Raw genomic sequence first — 17,856 nt, 5'->3', positions numbered from 1 at the left:
ATTTTGTCCCCGTCAACTATTGAAATGGACCCGGCCAAGGTACAGGCCATTCACGATTGGGTTCAGCCCACTTCTTTGAAGGCCCTCCAGAAGTTTTGGGGTTTTGCTAATTTTTATCGGAAATTTATAGCAAAATTTTCTAGTATTGCCAAGCCATTGACTGATTTGACTAAAAAGGGTGCTGATGTGTTAAATTGGTCTCCAGAGGCTATTTCTTCCTTTCAGGAGCTGAAGCGAAGATTCACCTCCGCCCCGGTTTTGCAGCAACCTGATGTCTCACTCCCGTTCCAGGTAGAGGTGGATGCTTCTGAGATTGGTGCAGGAGCTGTTTTGTCCCAAAAGGATCCTGTAACTTCTAAAATGAATCCCTGTCCTTTCTTTTCCCGAAAGTTCTCTCCATCTGAACGTAACTATGATGTGGGGAATAGGGAACTGTTTGCCATGAAATGGGCATTTGAGGAGTGGAGACATTGGTTGGAGGGAGCTAAGCATCAAGTCGTGGTCCTCACTGACCAAAAGAATTTGATTTACCTAGAGTCGGCTAAGCGCTTGAACCCTAGACAGGCTAGGTGGGCCTTGTTTTTTACACGTTTTGATTTTGTGGTTTCTTTTCTTCCTGGAACAAAGAATGTCAAGGCAGATGCCCTCTCTAGGAGCTTCTTTGCTGATTCTCCTGTGGTGACCAAGCCTGCTACCATCTTAGGCGAAGGGGTAGTTCTTTCTGCCATCTCGCCCGATTTGAGACGTGCTCTGGAAGAGTTCCAGGAGGACAAACCTGAGCGTTGTCCCAGTGGAAAGTTGTATGTTCCTGACCAGTGGAAGAAGAGAGTGATGTCTGAAGTTCATTGCTCTGCTTTGGTTGGTCATCCAGGTATTTTTGGTACTAGAGATCTGGTGAGTCGGTTTTTTTGGTGGCCCTCCTTGTCTCGTGATGTCAGGAATTTTGTGCAGTCCTGTGGGACGTGCTCCCGGTCTAAATCGTGTTCTCACTCTAGTGGGTTGTTGATGCCTTTGCCTGTCCCCAAGAGGCCATGGACCCATATTTCAATGGATTTCATCTCTGATATGCCTGTCTCTCAGAGGATGACTGTTATTTGGGTGATTTGTGATAGGTTCTCTAAGATGGTTCATCTTGTACCACTCCCTAAGTTGCCGTCTTCCTCTGAGTTGGTGCCCCTGTTTTTACAACAGGTGGTTCGTTTGCACGGGATTCCTGAGAACATTGTATCTGACAGAGGAGTCCAGTTTGTGTCTAGATTTTGGAGAACTTTCTGTTCCAGGCTGGGAATTCAGTTGTCCTTCTCCTCTGCTTTTCACCCTCAGACTAATGGGCAGACGGAGAGAACAAACCAGACCTTGGAGTCATATTTGAGATGTTTTATTTCTGCTGATCAGGATGATTGGGTTTCATTTTTGCCCTTGGCCGAGTTTGCTTTAAATAATAGAGCTAGTTCTGCCACTTTGATGTCACCTTTTTTTTGTAACTTTGGGTTTCATCCTCGATTTTCTTCGGGGCAGGTGGAGCCCTCTGCCTGCCCGGGTGTTGACACTGTGGTGGAGAGAATGCACCAGATCTGGGACCAAGTGATGGATAAGTTATCTCTCTCCCAGGAAAAGGCCCAGCGGTTTTCCAACCGACATAGGACCATTGGTCCCCAGTTTAAGGTTGGTGATATGGTGTGGTTATCATCAAAAAATATTGCTATGAAGGTGGCTTCTCCTAAGTTTAAGCCTAGATTTATTGGACCTTACAAGATTGTGGAGATTATTAATCCGGTCTCTTTTCGTTTGGCTCTTCCTGTCACATTTAAAATCCATAATGTGTTCCATAAATCTTTGTTGAAGAGGTTTGTTTAACCTGTTGTTCCGGGGGTGGCACCTCCAGACCCTGTATTGGTTGAAGGTAACATGGAATATGAGGTAGAGAAAGTACTGGATTCCCGTCTGGCTAGACGGAGACTCCAGTATTTGGTTAAGTGGAAGGGTTATGGTCAGGAGGATAATTCCTGGGTCTCTGCCTCTGATATTCATGCCAAAAGATTGGTGCGTGCCTTTCATCGGGCTCACCCTGATCGCCCTGGTGGCGTAGAGGAGGGTTCGGTGACCCCTCCTCAAGGGGGGGGTACTGTTGTGAGTTCATTTTCCCCTTCATTACTGAAGCCCGAGGAACTCCCTCTTCTGGTAAAGAAAGGTAGTGAGCCTGATTATCAAACACCTGAGGCTGATGATGATGACTGGCTGAGTGGAGTTACTGACTGGATATAAGGCTGCCGACGCCCTTCTGCCCTGCGGGTGATTTCTCTGTGGGATCCTTGGAGACCAGTCTGAATTCCTGCTCCTCTAAAGCTAAGTTTGCTGCTCGGCCTTTTGCTTTGGAGCTTTGACTTTGTTTTGCTTTGTTTTTCTGGATTTCTGCCATTCCCTGCTGGGGTGTGCTGTATTCATTTAGCTCTGTCTTCTGAAAATACCTGAGTGCTGATTTACTTTTTGAAGCCTAGCTGCTTCAAGGCCTTTTTCATATCAGCTTGTTGGCTTATGTCTTTGATAGGGTTTTGGCAGATTGCAGACAGCAGCCTTCCTGTCCTTTCCTATCTAGGTAGTTTTGGGCCCCGTCTTTGCTCAGTCTATCTTTCTGTCTGTGTTAGTATTTTCATCTTGCTTCACCGTCATTATATGTTGGGGGCTGCCTATTGCTTTGGGGTCTGCTCTGGGGCAGTTTAGATTTCCCCTTTCTTTCTTTAGGCCTATGTAATTCTCCGGCTGTGATCGAGGGGTCTAGGGCATCGTAGGAACCCCCCACGGCTACTGCTAGTTGTGTTGATAGGTTCAGGGGTCTGCAATCTGATAGTTGCCAACTTCTCTGGTTTTCTGGACTTAGCTTGTATTTCTGCTTTTGCCTCCTACGGTGACTCATTCATAACAGAATCACCCGCCATACCGCAGATCCTAGGGTACTCAATAGCAGGAAAGAATTGTAAAACAAGAAAAAAAAAAAAAGTGTGTATATTTTTTCCTCTATATCTCTGAGGCCGTAGGGGGAATTTTTTTTTCTCTCAATGGAGATAAAGCAATTGTCTGATCGTGTGGAGCAGCTCGCTGCGGAAGTGCGGGGAATTTCCGCCTACCTTGCTCGTTCACATGCTGCTGAACCAAAGATTCCTGCACCTGATGTGTTTTTTGGGGATCGGTCTAAATTTTTGAATTTCAAAAATAATTGTAAATTATTTTTTGCCTTGAAGCCTAACTCGTCAGGGAGCTCCGCGCAGCAGGTTAAAATTGTCATCTCTTTGCTGCGTGGCGATCCCCAGGATTGGGCGTTTTCTTTGAAACCAGATGATCCTATTCTGACTAATGTGAATGCATTCTTTCAAGCTTTGGGGTTGTTGTATGACGAACCTAATGCCATTGATCAGGCTGAAAAGACCCTGCTGGCATTGAGCCAGGGTCATGATTCTGCAGAATTGTACTGTCAAAAATTCCGAAAGTGGGCAGTACTTACTACCTGGAATGATAATGCCTTGGCTGCTCTCTTTCGGAAGGGGTTGTCAGAAGCCGTAAAAGATACTATGGTGGGATTTCCTGTTCCCTCTGGTCTTGACGATTCTATGTCATTAGCCATTCAGGTTGATCGGCGTTTGCGCGAACGCAAAGCTGCACGAGAGGTGTTGCCACCTGTTGAACAAATGTCTGAACCTATGCAATGTGATAGAGTTTTTTCCAGAGAGCAGCGTCAGGAGTTCAGAAGGCGTAATAAGTTGTGTTTTTTCTGTGGAGATGCCTCGCATATTATTTCTGTCTGTCCTAAATGAGAGAAACGCTTTGCACACACGTTTTCTGTTGGGGGTGTTCAACCTAAGTTTCTTCTGGCTATTACTCTGATCTGCTCCCTGTCCACATTTTCCGACAAGGCTTTTGTGGATTCGGGAGCAGCCCTAAACCTAATGGACTTGGATTTTGCTAAACCTTGTGGATTTCCGATGACACCTCTGCAGATGCCTATCCCTTTGAGGGGGATTGATGCTACTCCTTTGGCTAAAAATAAACCCCAGTTTTGGACCCAGGTGGTAATGCGGGTCGCCCCAGACCATCAAGAAAATTGCAGATTTTTGGTGTTGCATAATCTGCATGATACTATTGTTCTGGGGTTTCCCTGGTTACAGATTGATAATCCAGTGTTGGATTGGAAATCTGTTTCTGTGGTGAGTTGGGGTTGTCGGTGTGCCTTTAGTGAGGCTCCGGTGTTTTCCACCTCTCCTCAGTCGCATGATGTTCCTGATTATTTGGCGGACTTTTATGATGTATTTAGTGAGAATGAGTCTGCGTCTCTGCCTCCTCATAGGAGTTATTACTGTGCAATTGAACTGAGCCCGGGGTGTAAATTTCCCAAGGGTCGGCTCTTCAATTTATCTGTACCCGAGCACGAGGCTATGCGATCCTATATTAAGGAGGCGTTGGAGAAGGGTCATATTAGACCATCCTCATCACCCTTAGGGGCCGGTTTTTTTTTGTAGCCAAAAAGGATGGATCATTAAGACCTTGTATTGATTATCGTGCCCTCAACAAAATTACTGTTAAATATCAGTATCCGTTACCCCTGATTTCTGATCTATTTTCCAGAGTTAAAGGTGCTTGCTGGTTTACCAAGCTTGACCTCAGGGGGCATATAATCTTATTCGCATTAAGCATGGGGATGAATGGAAGACGGCGTTTAATACTCCGGAGGGACATTTTGAGTACCTGGTGATGCCTTTTGGGCTCACTAATGCCCCTTCTGTCTTCCAGTGCATCATGAACGATATTTTCCGAGATTTTGTCGATAAATTTTTGATTATCTATCTGGATGATATTTTGATCTTCTCCAAGGATTGGGATTCTCATGTGGAACATGTTCGGACTGTGTTCCGGATCTTGAGGGAGAATTCCCTGTGTGTCAAAGGATCTAAATGCCTTTTTGGAGTACAGAGGATTTCTTTTTTGGGATTTATTTTGTCCCCGTCAACTATTGAAATGGACCCGGCCAAGGTACAGGCCATTCACGATTGGGTTCAGCCCACTTCTTTGAAGGCCCTCCAGAAGTTTTGGGGTTTTGCTAATTTTTATCGGAAATTTATAGCAAAATTTTCTAGTATTGCCAAGCCATTGACTGATTTGACTAAAAAGGGTGCTGATGTGTTAAATTGGTCTCCAGAGGCTATTTCTTCCTTTCAGGAGCTGAAGCGAAGATTCACCTCCGCCCCGGTTTTGCGGCAACCTGATGTCTCACTCCCGTTCCAGGTAGAGGTGGATGCTTCTGAGATTGGTGCAGGAGCTGTTTTGTCCCAAAAGGATCCTGTAACTTCTAAAATGAATCCCTGTCCTTTCTTTTCCCGAAAGTTCTCTCCATCTGAACATAACTATGATGTGGGGAATAGGGAACTGTTGGCCATGAAATGGGCATTTGAGGAGTGGAGACATTGGTTGGAGGGAGCTAAGCATCAAGTCGTGGTCCTCACTGACCACAAGAATTTGATTTACCTAGAGTCGGCTAAGCGCTTGAACCCTAGACAGGCTAGGTGGGCCTTGTTTTTTACACGTTTTGATTTTGTGGTTTCTTTTCTTCCTGGAACAAAGAATGTCAAGGCAGATGCCCTCTCTAGGAGCTTCTTTGCTGATTCTCCTGTGGTGACCAAGCCTTCTACCATCTTAGGCGAAGGGGTAGTTCTTTCTGCCATCTCGCCCGATTTGAGACGTGCTCTGGAAGAGTTCCAGGAGGACAAACCTGAGCGTTGTCCCAGTGGAAAGTTGTATGTTCCTGACCAGTGGAAGAAGAGAGTGATGTCTGAAGTTCATTGCTCTGCTTTGGTTGGTCATCCAGGTATTTTTGGTACTAGAGATCTGGTGAGTCGGTTTTTTTGGTGGCCCTCCTTGTCTCGTGATGTCAGGAATTTTGTGCAGTCCTGTGGGACGTGCTCCCGGTCTAAATCGTGTTCTCACTCTAGTGGGTTGTTGATGCCTTTGCCTGTCCCCAAGAGGCCATGGACCCATATTTCAATGGATTTCATCTCTGATATGCCTGTCTCTCAGAGGATGACTGTTATTTGGGTGATTTGTGATAGGTTCTCTAAGATGGTTCATCTTGTACCACTCCCTAAGTTGCCGTCTTCCTCTGAGTTGGTGCCCCTGTTTTTACAACAGGTGGTTCGTTTGCACAGGATTCCTGAGAACATTGTATCTGACAGAGGAGTCCAGTTTGTGTCTAGATTTTGGAGAACTTTCTGTTCCAGGCTGGGAATTCAGTTGTCCTTCTCCTCTGCTTTTCACCCTCAGACTAATGGGCAGACGGAGAGAACAAACCAGACCTTGGAGTCATATTTGAGATGTTTTATTTCTGCTGATCAGGATGATTGGGTTTCATTTTTGCCCTTGGCCGAGTTTGCTTTAAATAATAGAGCTAGTTCTGCCACTTTGATGTCACCTTTTTTTTGTAACTTTGGGTTTCATCCTCGGTTTTCTTTGGGGCAGGTGGAGCTCTCTGCCTGCCCGGGTGTTGACACTGTGGTGGAGAGAATGCACCAGATCTGGGACCAAATGATGGATAAGTTATCTCTCTCCCAGGAAAAGGCCCAGCGGTTTTCCAACCGACATAGGACCATTGGTCCCCAGTTTAAGGTTGGTGATATGGTGTGGTTATCATCAAAAAATATTGCTATGAAGGTGGCTTCTCCTAAGTTTAAGCCTAGATTTATTGGACCTTACAAGATTGTGGAGATTATTAATCCGGTCTCTTTTCGTTTGGCTCTTCCTGTCACATTTAAAATCCATAATGTGTTCCATAAATCTTTGTTGAAGAGGTTTGTTGAACCTGTTGTTCCGGGGGTGGCACCTCCAGACCCTGTATTGGTTGAAGGTAACATGGAATATGAGGTAGAGAAAGTACTGGATTCCCGTCTGGCTAGACGGAGACTCCAGTATTTGGTTAAGTGGAAGGGTTATGGTCAGGAGGATAATTCCTGGGTCTCTGCCTCTGATATTCATGCCAAAAGATTGGTGCGTGCCTTTCATCGGGCTCACCCTGATCGCCCTGGTGGCGTAGAGGAGGGTTCGGTGACCCCTCCTCAAGGGGGGGGTACTGTTGTGAGTTCATTTTCCCCTTCATTACTGAGGCCCGAGGAACTCCCTCTTCTGGTAAAGAAAGGTAGTGAGCCTGATTATCAAACACCTGAGGCTGATGATGATGACTGGCTGAGTGGAGTTACTGACTGGATATAAGGCTGCCGATGCCCTTCTGCCCTGCGGGTGATTTCTCTGTGGGATCCTTGGAGACCAGTCTGAATTCCTGCTCCTCTAAAGCTAAGTTTGCTGCTCGGCCTTTTGCTTTGGTGCTTTGACTTTGTTTTGCTTTGTTTTTCTGGATTTCTGCCATTCCCTGCTGGGGTGTGCTGAATTCATTTAGCTCTGTCTTCTGAAAATACCTGAGTGCTGATTTACTTTTTGAAGCCTAGCTGCTTCAAGGCCTTTTTCATATCAGCTTGTTGGCTTATGTCTTTGATAGGGTTTTGGCAGATTGCAGACAGCAGCCTTCCTGTCCTTTCCTATCTAGGTAGTTTTGGGCCCCGTCTTTGCTCAGTCTATCTTTCTGTCTGTGTTAGTATTTTCATCTTGCTTCACCGTCATTATATGTTGGGGGCTGCCTATTGCTTTGGGGTCTGCTCTGGGGCAGTTTAGATTTCCCCTTTCTTTCTTTAGGCCTATGTAATTCTCCGGCTGTGATCGAGGGGTCTAGGGCATCGTAGGAACCCCCCACGGCTACTGCTAGTTGTGTTGATAGGTTCAGGGGTCTGCAATCTGATAGTTGCCAACTTCTCTGGTTTTCTGGACTTAGCTTGTATTTCTGCTTTTGCCTCCTACGGTGACTCATTCATAACAGAATCACCCGCCATACCGCAGATCCTAGGGTACTCAATAGCAGGAAAGAATTGTAAAACAAGAAAAAAAAAAAAAGTGTGTATATTTTTTCCTCTATATCTCTGAGGCCGTAGGGGGAATTTTTTTTTCTCTCAATGGAGATAAAGCAATTGTCTGATCGTGTGGAGCAGCTCGCTGCGGAAGTGCGGGGAATTTCCGCCTACCTTGCTCGTTCACATGCTGCTGAACCAAAGATTCCTGCACCTGATGTGTTTTTTGGGGATCGGTCTAAATTTTTGAATTTCAAAAATAATTGTAAATTATTTTTTGCCTTGAAGCCTAACTCGTCAGGGAGCTCCGCGCAGCAGGTTAAAATTGTCATCTCTTTGCTGCGTGGCGATCCCCAGGATTGGGCGTTTTCTTTGAAACCAGATGATCCTATTCTGACTAATGTGAACGCATTCTTTCAAGCTTTGGGGTTGTTGTATGACGAACCTAATGCCATTGATCAGGCTGAAAAGACCCTGCTGGCATTGAGCCAGGGTCATGATTCTGCAGAATTGTACTGTCAAAAATTCCGAAAGTGGGCAGTACTTACTACCTGGAATGATAATGCCTTGGCTGCTCTCTTTCGGAAGGGGTTGTCAGAAGCCGTAAAAGATACTATGGTGGGATTTCCTGTTCCCTCTGGTCTTGACGATTCTATGTCATTAGCCATTCAGGTTGATCGGCGTTTGCGCGAACGCAAAGCTGCACGAGAGGTGTTGCCACCTGTTGAACAAATGTCTGAACCTATGCAATGTGATAGAGTTTTTTCCAGAGAGCAGCGTCAGGAGTTCAGAAGGCGTAATAAGTTGTGTTTTTTCTGTGGAGATGCCTCGCATATTATTTCTGTCTGTCCTAAATGAGAGAAACGCTTTGCACACACGTTTTCTGTTGGGGGTGTTCAACCTAAGTTTCTTCTGGCTATTACTCTGATCTGCTCCCTGTCCACATTTTCCGACAAGGCTTTTGTGGATTCGGGAGCAGCCCTAAACCTAATGGACTTGGATTTTGCTAAACCTTGTGGATTTCCGATGACACCTCTGCAGACGCCTATCCCTTTGAGGGGGATTGATGCTACTCCTTTGGCTAAAAATAAACCCCAGTTTTGGACCCAGGTGGTAATGCGGGTCGCCCCAGACCATCAAGAAAATTGCAGATTTTTGGTGTTGCATAATCTGCATGATACTATTGTTCTGGGGTTTCCCTGGTTACAGATTGATAATCCAGTGTTGGATTGGAAATCTGTGTCTGTGGTGAGTTGGGGTTGTCGGTGTGCCTTTAGTGAGGCTCTGGTGTTTTCCACCTCTCCTCAGTCGCATGATGTTCCTGATTATTTGGCGGACTTTTATGATGTATTTAGTGAGAATGAGTCTGCGTCTCTGCCTCCTCATAGGAGTTATGACTGTGCAATTGAACTGAGCCCGGGGTGTAAATTTCCCAAGGGTCGGCTCTTCAATTTATCTGTACCCGAGCACGAGGCTATGCGATCCTATATTAAGGAGGCGTTGGAGAAGGGTCATATTAGACCATCCTCATCACCCTTAGGGGCCGGGTTTTTTTTGTAGCCAAAAAGGATGGATCATTAAGACCTTGTATTGATTATCGTGCCCTCAACAAAATTACTGTTAAATATCAGTATCCGTTACCCCTGATTTCTGATCTATTTTCCAGAGTTAAAGGTGCTTGCTGGTTTACCAAGCTTGACCTCAGGGGGCATATAATCTTATTCGCATTAAGCATGGGGATGAATGGAAGACGGCGTTTAATACTCCGGAGGGACATTTTGAGTACCTGGTGATGCCTTTTGGGCTCACTAATGCCCCTTCTGTCTTCCAGTGCATCATGAACGATATTTTCCGAGATTTTGTCGATAAATTTTTGATTATCTATCTGGATGATATTTTGATCTTCTCCAAGGATTGGGATTCTCATGTGGAACATGTTCGGACAGTGTTCCGGATCTTGAGGGAGAATTCCCTGTGTGTCAAAGGATCTAAATGCCTTTTTGGAGTACAGAGGATTTCTTTTTTGGGATTTATTTTGTCCCCATCAACTATTGAAATGGACCCGGCCAAGGTACAGGCCATTCACGATTGGGTTCAGCCCACTTCTTTGAAGGCCCTCCAGAAGTTTTGGGGTTTTGCTAATTTTTATCGGAAATTTATAGCAACATTTTCTAGTATTGCCAAGCCATTGACTGATTTGACTAAAAAGGGTGCTGATGTGTTAAATTGGTCTCCAGAGGCTATTTCTTCCTTTCAGGAGCTGAAGCGAAGATTCACCTCCGCCCCGGTTTTGCAGCAACCTGATGTCTCACTCCCGTTCCAGGTAGAGGTGGATGCTTCTGAGATTGGTGCAGGAGCTGTTTTGTCCCAAAAGGATCCTGTAACTTCTAAAATGAATCCCTGTCCTTTCTTTTCCCGAAAGTTCTCTCCATTTGAACGTAACTATGATGTGGGGAATAGGGAACTGTTGGCCATGAAATGGGCATTTGAGGAGTGGAGACATTGGTTGGAGGGAGCTAAGCATCAAGTCGTGGTCCTCACTGACCACAAGAATTTGATTTACCTAGAGTCGGCTAAGCGCTTGAACCCTAGACAGGCTAGGTGGGCCTTGTTTTTTACACGTTTTGATTTTGTGGTTTCTTTTCTTCCTGGAACAAAGAATGTCAAGGCAGATGCCCTCTCTAGGAGCTTCTTTGCTGATTCTCCTGTGGTGACCAAGCCTGCTACCATCTTAGGCGAAGGGGTAGTTCTTTCTGCCATCTCGCCCGATTTGAGACGTGCTCTGGAAGAGTTCCAGGAGGACAAACCTGAGCGTTGTCCCAGTGGAAAGTTGTATGTTCCTGACCAGTGGAAGAAGAGAGTGATGTCTGAAGTTCATTGCTCTGCTTTGGTTGGTCATCCAGGTATTTTTGGTACTAGAGATCTGGTGAGTCGGTTTTTTTGGTGGCCCTCCTTGTCTCGTGATGTCAGGAATTTTGTGCAGTCCTGTGGGACGTGCTCCCGGTCTAAATCGTGTTCTCACTCTAGTGGGTTGTTGATGCCTTTGCCTGTCCCCAAGAGGCCATGGACCCATATTTCAATGGATTTCATCTCTGATATGCCTGTCTCTCAGAGGATGACTGTTATTTGGGTGATTTGTGATAGGTTCTCTAAGATGGTTCATCTTGTACCACTCCCTAAGTTGCCGTCTTCCTCTGAGTTGGTGCCCCTGTTTTTACAACAGGTGGTTCGTTTGCACGGGATTCCTGAGAACATTGTATCTGACAGAGGAGTCCAGTTTGTGTCTAGATTTTGGAGAACTTTCTGTTCCAGGCTGGGAATTCAGTTGTCCTTCTCCTCTGCTTTTCACCCTCAGACTAATGGGCAGACGGAGAGAACAAACCAGACCTTGGAGTCATATTTGAGATGTTTTATTTCTGCTGATCAGGATGATTGGGTTTCATTTTTGCCCTTGGCCGAGTTTGCTTTAAATAATAGAGCTAGTTCTGCCACTTTGATGTCACCTTTTTTTTGTAACTTTGGGTTTCATCCTCGATTTTCTTCGGGGCAGGTGGAGCTCTCTGCCTGCCCGGGTGTTGACACTGTGGTGGAGAGAATGCACCAGATCTGGGACCAAGTGATGGATAAGTTATCTCTCTCCCAGGAAAAGGCCCAGCGGTTTTCCAACCGACATAGGACCATTGGTCCCCAGTTTAAGGTTGGTGATATGGTGTGGTTATCATCAAAAAATATTGCTATGAAGGTGGCTTCTCCTAAGTTTAAGCCTAGATTTATTGGACCTTACAAGATTGTGGAGACTATTAATCCGGTCTCTTTTCGTTTGGCTCTTCCTGTCACATTTAAAATCCATAATGTGTTCCATAAATCTTTGTTGAAGAGGTTTGTTGAACCTGTTGTTCCGGGGGTGGCACCTCCAGACCCTGTATTGGTTGAAGGTAACATGGAATATGAGGTAGAGAAAGTACTGGATTCCCGTCTGGCTAGACGGAGACTCCAGTATTTGGTTAAGTGGAAGGGTTATGGTCAGGAGGATAATTCCTGGGTCTCTGCCTCTGATATTCATGCCAAAAGATTGGTGCGTGCCTTTCATCGGGCTCACCCTGATCGCCCTGGTGGCGTAGTGGAGGGTTCGGTGACCCCTCCTCAAGGGGGGGTACTGTTGTGAGTTCATTTTCCCCTTCATTACTGAGGCCCGAGGAACTCCCTCTTCTGGTAAAGAAAGGTAGTGAGCCTGATTATCAAACACCTGAGGCTGATGATGATGACTGGCTGAGTGGAGTTACTGACTGGATATAAGGCTGCCGACACCCTTCTGCCCTGCAGGTGATTTCTCTGTGGGATCCTTGGAGACCAGTCTGAATTCCTGCTCCTCTAAAGCTAAGTTTGCTGCTCGGCCTTTTGCTTTGGTGCTTTGACTTTGTTTTGCTTTGTTTTTCTGGATTTCTGCCATTCCCTGCTGGGGTGTGCTGAATTCATTTAGCTCTGTCTTCTGAAAATACCTGAGTGCTGATTTATTTTTTGAAGCCTAGCTGCTTCAAGGCCTTTTTCATATCAGCTTGTTGGCTTATGTCTTTGATAGGGTTTTGGCAGATTGCAGACAGCAGCCTTCCTGTCCTTTCCTATCTAGGTAGTTTTGGGCCCCGTCTTTGCTCAGTCTATTTTTCTGTCTGTGTTAGTATTTTCATCTTGCTTCACCGTCATTATATGTTGGGGGCTGCCTATTGCTTTGGGGTCTGATCTGGGGCAGTTTAGATTTCCCCTTTCTTTCTTTAGGCCTATGTAATTCTCCGGCTGTGATCGAGGGGTCTAGGGCATCGTAGGAACCCCCCACGGCTACTGCTAGTTGTGTTGATAGGTTCAGGGGTCTGCAATCTGATAGTTGCCAACTTCTCTGGTTTTCTGGACTTAGCTTGTATTTCTGCTTTTGCCTCCTACGGTGACTCATTCATAACAGGTACCGTTACACTAAGGCTACTTTCACACTTGCTTTTTTTTGCAGCGCGTTTTTCCCGCAAAAAACGCATGGAAAAAACGCATACAAACGCATACAAATGCTGCATTTTTTTCAAGCATTTTTATGCACATGCATGAAGAAAACGCAGCGTTTTTATGCGTTTGTATGCGTTTTTAGTGCGTTTTTACCACGTTTGCGTTTTTTTCCAACATTAGTTGGCCTCACCAAAAAAATCAAGATAGGGTTAGGATTAACACTAACCCAAACCATGACTTTACTAACACTAACCCTTAACCAAACCATGCTAACCCTAACCCTTAACCAAACCATACTAACCCTAACCCTTAACCAAACCATACTAACCCTAACCCTAACTCTAACCCTTAACCAAACCCTACTAACCCTAACCCAAACGCTAACCCTAAACCCTAACTAACCCTAAACCCTAATCCTTAACCAAACCATACTAACCCTAACCCTAAACCCCCTTAACTAACCCTAACTCTAACCCAAACCCCTAATTTCCATTGTCTAACCAATGCTCAACAAAAAACGCATGCGCAAAAAAACGCATACATGAGCATGCCAATGCGCACATTTGCATACTCATAGACTTAGAATGGGTGTCTTGCTTTAAAAAAACGCATTGCACGCGCATGCATTTTTTGGAGGCAAGTCGGACGCCCAAAAAATGCAACAGGATGCATTTTGTGCGCCCGAGCGCACACCACAAAAAAACGCATGCGCGTAAAAACGCATACAAACGCATGTATATGCGCACATAAGCGCATCCCATGCAAAATATAGGGAAAAAAGCGCATGCGTTTTTTAGCACTAAAATACAGCGCAAAAAAACGCAAGTGTGAAACCAGCCTAAGCGATGCACCAGCGATCCCGACAACGATATGGATCGCTGGTGCATCGCTAAGTGGTTGCTAGTGAGCTGCCAAACAGGCAGATCTCACCAGCGACATAGCAGCGGTCGGGGGTCACTACTTACCTGTCAGACGCGATCCTGACATCCTCCCGCCCGCGTGCACGCGTCGCTCGTCGGCGCCGCAGGAAGCGCCCGACGAGAAATGGAGATATCGCTATGTGTAATGGGCCCTTAAACAGACAGATGTGGGTTGATATTAGTAGTCTGGGAGGGGGCCACAGGTATTGTCCCCCTCCCAGACTACTGCCCCTGGAATGATGGAAACAATAAGATGTGCCAAATCTGACACTTGGCCTCTTCTCTTCCAACTTGCCCTGTGGTGGAGGCAAATGGGGTAATAGGGTTGGGGTTGATGTCAGCTTTCTATTGTCATTTGATATCAAGCCCAGGGGTGAGTAATGGAGAGGCGTCTATAAGACACCCCGATTAACAACCCCATAGTCATATTGTAAAAAAAAAACATAGCAAGAATAAAGTCCTTTAATTGAAATAAACACTCCCCACCCTCATTTTCCCATTTATTACTGTGAAAATAAAAAAAACATATTCTTCACCTGTCTGACAACCATCCATTTGTCCCATGCCATAATCCAACACTGCTTCATCTGGATTTCAAGATGAATGGTGGAATGATGCGACAGTTCAGTTTGAAATCCAGGAGACGCTGAACTAAGCAAGAATTCTGTTTTTGCCTCCTACGGTGACTCAATCATAACAGAATCACCCGCCCTCTGTTATGATTGAGTCACCGTAGGAGGCAAAAACAGAAATGCTAGCTAAGTCCAGAAAACCAGAGAAGTTGGCAACTATCAGATTGCAGACCCCTGAATCTATCAAAACAACTAGCAGTAGCCATGGGGGGTTCCTACGATGACCTAGACCCCTCGATCACAGCCGGAGAGATACATAGGCCTAAAGAAGGAAAGGGGAAATCTAACTGCCCCAGAGCAGACCCCAAAGCAATAGGCAGCCCCCCACATATAATGACGGTGAAGCAAGATGAAAACACTTACACAGACAGAAAGACAGGCTGAGCAAAGACGGGGCCCAAAAACTACCTAAATAGGAACGGATAGGAAGGCTGCTGTCTGCAATCTGCCAAAACCCTATCAGAGACAAAAGCCAAAAAGCTGATATAAAAATGGCCCTGAAGCAAATAAGCTTCAAAAACTAAATCAGCACTCAGGTACCTTCAGAAGACAGAGCTCAAGGAACACTGCACACTCCAGCAGGGAGTGGCAGAATCCAAAAAGCAAGAGAAACAAAAACAAAACTTAAATGCAAAAAGGCAAAATAGAAAACTTAGCTTTAGGAGAGCAGGAATCAGACTGGTGTCCAAGAGTCCACAGAGAAATCACCCGCAGGGCAGAAAGGGCGTAGGCTGCCTTAAATCCAGTCAGAGACTCCACTCAGCCAATCGTCTTCATTAGTCCCAGGTGCCTGATAATCAGGCTCACTACCTTCCTTCACTAGAATAGGGAGTTCACCAGGCCTCAGTGACAGAGGGGAAAATGAACTCACAACAGATGTTACTACCGGTCACTGGCAGCTGTTCCCACTCCTAGTTCAGTGTGAGCCAGCTGACGTACTGCAGTAATCTTCATTATGTCACCACTAGCACCATGAGAAATTTCTCACGATACTAGCGGTGAGCTCATTGAGGTCACCACAGTTCATCTTGCCACTCTGAATAAGCTGCCGGTGGAAATGACAGCTTCAGTGACCTACAGTAATCTCAATGATGTCACCACTGGTTTCTGAAGCTGCGCTCTGACATTCATCCCAGTTTCTCTGTCAAGCATGGTGGAGTGTTGTGAATTCACTTTCTGGCCTACCTCTGGTTACTAGTGAACTTTACGGACTCCCTCTGGTGGTTACAGGAGGTAATGGAGCTGATCTAATTGACAGAGGTCTGCCACCTGATAATGAGGAGGACGATTGGACATCTGAAGTTTCTGATTGGATTTAAGACAGCTGACTCCCTCTATACCTGCTGGTGATTTTTTCCTGCCTCCTGAGGTCTCAGTTTCCAGCTCAGTCCCTGCATGCTCAAGCTAAGTGTTCTTTTGCTATTGTTCACATTTGATTTGGTTTTGTCTATTTCAGTTTTGTGTGGTCAGCCAGCCCCGGCTGGGGCTGTGCTGAATTTCCATCCTTATGTTACTATTTGTGCCAGCTTGCTTTTGTCCCTTATTAGATTGGCCTCTCTTTGCTCTGTTTTCAGAATATACCAGAGTGCTGATATAGTGGGAGAAGTCTAGTGACTTCAGTGTTTTTTCTATCAGACGTGTTGGGCATTTTTTGCAGGGTTTTTTGCGTGATTGCAGACAGTGTCTTTCCTTTCCTGTCCTGTCTAGTTAGATTGGGCCCCATCGTTTGCGAGGCCTATTTTACTACCTGCATTTGTGTTTTCATCTTGTCTCACCGACAATATATGTTTTGGGGCTATCTATTCCTTTGGGGTCTGCTCTGGGGCAGTTTAGATTTCCCCTTTCTTGCTTTAGGCTTATTTAGTTCTCCGGCTGTGTCGAGGCATCTAGAATCATCGTAGGTACGCTCCACGGCTACTAATAGTTGTGTGGATAGGATCAGGGGTCTGCAATCCACTTAGTTATCAACCTCTCTGATTTTCTGTGGCTTAGCTTGGTCTTGCTTTCCTCCATGGTGACCGAATCATAACAGTAGAGGTAATGTGATGGTCTGAGGTTGCTTTGGTGCTGGTAAAGTGGGAGATTTATGCAAGGTAAAAGGGATTTTGAATAAGGAAGGCTATCACTCCATTTTGCAATGCCATTCCATACCCTTTGGACAGCGCTTGATTGGAGCCAATTTCATCCTACAACAGGACAATGACCCAAAGCACACCTCCAAATTATGTAAGAAATATTTAGGGAAGAAGTAGGTAGCTGGTATTATATCTGTAATGGAGTGGCCAGCACAGTCACCAGATCCCAACCCCTTTGAACTGTTGAGGGAGCAGCTTGACCATATGGTTCGCAAAAAGTTCCCATCAAGCCAAACCAATTTGTGGGATGGGCTTCTGGAAGCATGGGGTGAAATTTCTCCAGATTACCTCAACAAGTTAACTGCTAGAATGCCAAAAGTCTGCAATGCTCTACTTGCTGCAAAGGGAGCATTCTTTGACGAAAGCAAAGTTTAAAGGAGAAAATTATTATTTCACATAAAAATCTTTTTTCGAACCTTGTCAATGTCTGGACTAGATTTTAAATTCAAATTCAAACAAAAGAAGGGGGAAGTATATATCATATAAATAGGATAGACATTTTATTTTGTTAAAACCAACATTTTATTTGGTAATTAATAAAATTAATACTCATTGTAAAAGTCACAAAACAGAGATACACGGTGCAAAAAATAGCTACCAACGATGTGTACCACAGAACAAAACTTTGGATGTCCAATCCAAGGTAGAGGGCATACCTATGGATAAGGACATGTGGTTGGTTTCATTTGATGTGGAATCCCTGTACACTTCCATCCGGCATAATGATGGTATGCGTCCTGAGCGCGGCTCTCCCCGCCCCTTGTCCTGACGCGTCGGGGCGGGGAATTGTGGGTTGGTCACGTGGGACGCTGAGTCGTCTGATGTCACTCCCCAGCGATGTGAAGCAAGCGCCATTACAAACCACCCAGTTAACAGGAGACAGGACTATAAATAGACCACACAATAATACCTGACATCTACTTACCCTTCTATTGAAGAAGCTTACATGAAAAGCGCGTTGGGAGCCTTTGCCACTACCAGGTAAGGTACCTTTATTCAGCTGCCATGTTTACTTTCAGTTTCGGTTTCTCTTTTTATTAATGAGTCTTCTCTGCAAAACAAGCACTATTGCTAATATACTGATGTGACACAGTTAACAAAATCTAGGGCTGTATACATATGACTACCACATGGTAATATATACTGTGAGGTGCCAAGGGGAGAGGTACTAGAAAACAGGTATGTTTCTCCCCGTTTCATTTCATATGTCTCCCTGTACTGATGATGAAGCCAGTTTATTTCACTG

The sequence above is a fragment of the Dendrobates tinctorius genome, unplaced genomic scaffold (assembly GCF_039654945.1).
Source record: "Dendrobates tinctorius isolate UK_male_01 unplaced genomic scaffold, ASM3965494v1 ptg000005l, whole genome shotgun sequence".
NCBI classification, from domain to species: domain Eukaryota; kingdom Metazoa; phylum Chordata; class Amphibia; order Anura; family Dendrobatidae; genus Dendrobates; species Dendrobates tinctorius.
The sequence above is the reverse complement of the archived record's forward strand: the minus strand, read 5'-3'. Positions refer to the sequence as shown.